This window comes from Ziziphus jujuba, chromosome 10 (genome assembly GCF_031755915.1).
Source record: "Ziziphus jujuba cultivar Dongzao chromosome 10, ASM3175591v1".
Lineage (NCBI taxonomy): Eukaryota > Viridiplantae > Streptophyta > Magnoliopsida > Rosales > Rhamnaceae > Ziziphus > Ziziphus jujuba.
Genome location: NC_083388.1, coordinates 21,737,800 through 21,741,253, shown reverse-complemented (window position 1 = coordinate 21,741,253; position 3,454 = coordinate 21,737,800).

Genomic DNA, 3,454 nt, shown 5'->3' with positions numbered 1-3,454 from the left:
CATTGGGGCATCACATAACCATTTTATTATTGGACCTTTAATGAAGCCCGCAGGTTTCTAATTAATTGAATTAATTTTTAACCTTCACCCATTCAATATGTTTCATTAATTAATTAGGGTTTTCCATAATAATATTATCTAGATAAAACAAATATTATTATGCACATGTCTATATCAAATGATGCAATTATATGGCACTACCTATTCTAAATGGCATGTTAAACATATATCACATGTTATATCCATATAATTTAAACAATTATAAACATAGAATAATTAATAGGCCATAATCCATGATTTCCTAGAAAAGAAAATTACAAACCCAATAGGGCTAAGAAGCCCAACTTGATATCTGGCCCGTTATTCTTCTTTTCTTCTGATCTTGCAAGTCTATGGGATGTGGGCTAAGTTTGAATTGGTTTCTAAGGTTTTTAGCCCAAAAACACAAAACCCTAAAATGTCCTCTATTGATCCCGAGCACCAAAACCGCCACCATCTGCCACACAAAACTCGGATCCTTACAAAATTTTACAGGGAGGTAGACAACCATATGAAGAACCATCCCACCAAAAATCATCAAAATTCGACCATGCACGCACACCCACGCATCTGATGAATTAAGGCGCATGAATCCCACTCTCAAACACTTTGGATGGCACGTCTGGGTGCGTGACAGTGTTTTCGACGACCGTTCACCTCCATCAATCCTCCTTCATGTTCTTCAACTGCTTATGGTGTTGGTTTGTCAAGGCGCAGCTCCAATCCTCACGAAAAATATTGAACAGCAATGAGTATGCAGTTTTTTTGGGGTACTTTTACATATTTTTCCAATAAATTCAAATTTACATATAAAAATTCAAATAAAATTGTAGGAAAAATAAATAAATAAATAAATCAAGGAGGAAACCCTAATCTTATGATTAGCCTCCTTGTTACATCCCAAAAAAAATATATAAGCAAAAGTCTACCATGGATTAAGGTCAAAACCAAATCATTCATTCATAATACAAAAAATTATAAATAACATGAATAATAGAATACTAGGTGCCATATATCTAATATACATCACGTATACATGAAAATAAAACTTGTAAAAAAAATTGGATTCGATTTATCACATACCGATTCAATCACGACTCTGATACCAATTGTTGGAATCATATATACAGCGAAAGCCTGATCGAGATTGAATAAAGCATGTGATAAATTATGTCATTATCCATTAATTTTACTAACCTTTATGCGCAGGACCTTCCAAACTATTCTCTAGTGACAGATCTACAAGTGGGCGCACCTGATCACAAAAGAAACAAAAAGGTTAATTTGAAAAAATCCTGAAACTCATAGTTTCTGTTTTTCTCTTAAGATGTTTTTAATTCTCTACTCTCAATCTCTAGAAAACAAGAAGGCTAACCCTAATCCTCCTAGGGTTCATAACACCTTGGACCCACTTAATGGGCTCTTTCTTATATCGTAATAATTAGTTAAATGGGCTCTATCATTTAATGAGCTAGTTTGGGGATCCCACGATCCATTATTAATCAAGGTTCCTGATCATGGATTAGCTTGCTCCAAGAGCATAAATCCAACAGTATAAGTACGCAATGAGCATGATAAATAAAGAAATAGAAATGGAATTCACAGATACCTTGGTGATCTTCATGTCCATTGACCTCTCAAACAACAGATTTGGTGGAGAAATTCCAAGTCGCATAGGAGATCTTCGGTCTCTAATTATGCTCAATTTGTCCAGCAACAATTTCACTGGCAACATCCCATTGTCTCTTGGATACTTGAATCAGCTTGAATCTTTGGATAATTCAAAAAACAAACTCTCGGGTAGAATCCCTTTGCAGTTAACAAATCTCACATTTCTTGAGTGTTTATACCTCTCTTGAAATCAACTCATAGGCCTAATACCACAAGGCAAACAGTTTGATACATTTTCGAATTCATCTTTTGAGGAAAATCCAGGATTATGTGGTCCTCCATTGTCAAAGAAATGTGAAGACATGGACTCGGGAATTCCTTTCCCAAGCGAAAAAGTTGAATCAGAAGAAGAAGGTTTAACTTGGAAAGTAGTGGCAATAATGGGATATAGATGTGGACTAGTGATTGGACTGATCATCGGATATGCAACTCTGTCAAGGAGGTCTAACTGGTTTTGGAGAAGTTTTGTGGCACAAATCATCTACGCCCGCATTGGTGAACCTAGATGGATATGAATGGACCAGAAGATTATTGCTCAAGGTATTTTTCTTTTTTTTCTTTTTACTAAATCTCATTACAAACTTTCTTCTCCTTATTATTATTTTTTCCTTTATGTTGAAGACTAGGGATTTGAAGTCTAGAGTTCTACCACAATATAAATTGTGATTTTTATCATTAGGCTGCCCATGGGGACAAATCATCATGAACTTGCATAGCAAAAGTAGAGCAGTTAGAAACTGTTGGAAGAATAGTTATATGTTTGTATTGGTTGGCTTCCAATTAAAGCTACATAAAACGTGGCGTGTGTAGGGATGTCAATTTGCCCCGCCCATCCCCAAAACCACGGTGCACCGCCCCTAACGGGGCGGTTTTTCTCCGAAAATTCGGGGATGCGGGACGGGTTCGGGGCAAATACCTAAAAACCGAGTCGGGGACGGGGAATAATAAACCCGCCCCGATATATATATATACATTTATTTATTATTTTTTTTATAAAATTTTATTTATGTAAAATCATTTTCTTCTTTTTTTTATTTATTTTTCTAAATATATATTTTATTATAATTGTAAATTTGTTCCTTGATGTATTTTATTATATTTTTATTGCATTGTAGTCATTTTTTTTATATTTTAATCATAAAATAATTTTTTTATATAAATTTTTTAAAAAAAATATCAATTAAAAAACAAAATGAGGAAAATTGTCCCGCCCTGTCCCCACCCCGCAAAATCCCCGATCCCGCCCCGCACCTAAAGAAACGGAGAAAATCGCGGGGATGGGATGTAAAATTTTCCACGGGGACGGAGACGGGATTTTAAAAACCGGTCCCGCCCCGTCCCGTTGACATCCCTAGGCGTGTGTGGCACTGTCAAGTAAATATTTTCAAGTAATGCACAGTATACCGAAAGTCCCCAAAGCAATAACCCAATGGCAAAGTCCACCATTTCCAAGGTAAAGAGTCTGAGTTTGAATTCCCCCACCTGCAATACAAAAAACAAAAATGATAAATAAATAAATAAATGAAAATCTCTTTCTTTTGTCGCTTGTTTATCATGTTCTCTTGCAAACTGAGCAGTTATCCTTTTTCTTCAACTACCATAGTTTTCCACAGGTATTTTATTCGGAATTAGGAGATTTTCCTTTTTTTTTTTTCTTTAATAAATAATTACTAACAAATTACCCTGACAAATTCATAACTTTTTCATGATGGAAATTTATGTTGGGCAGCGACACTCCAGAAAG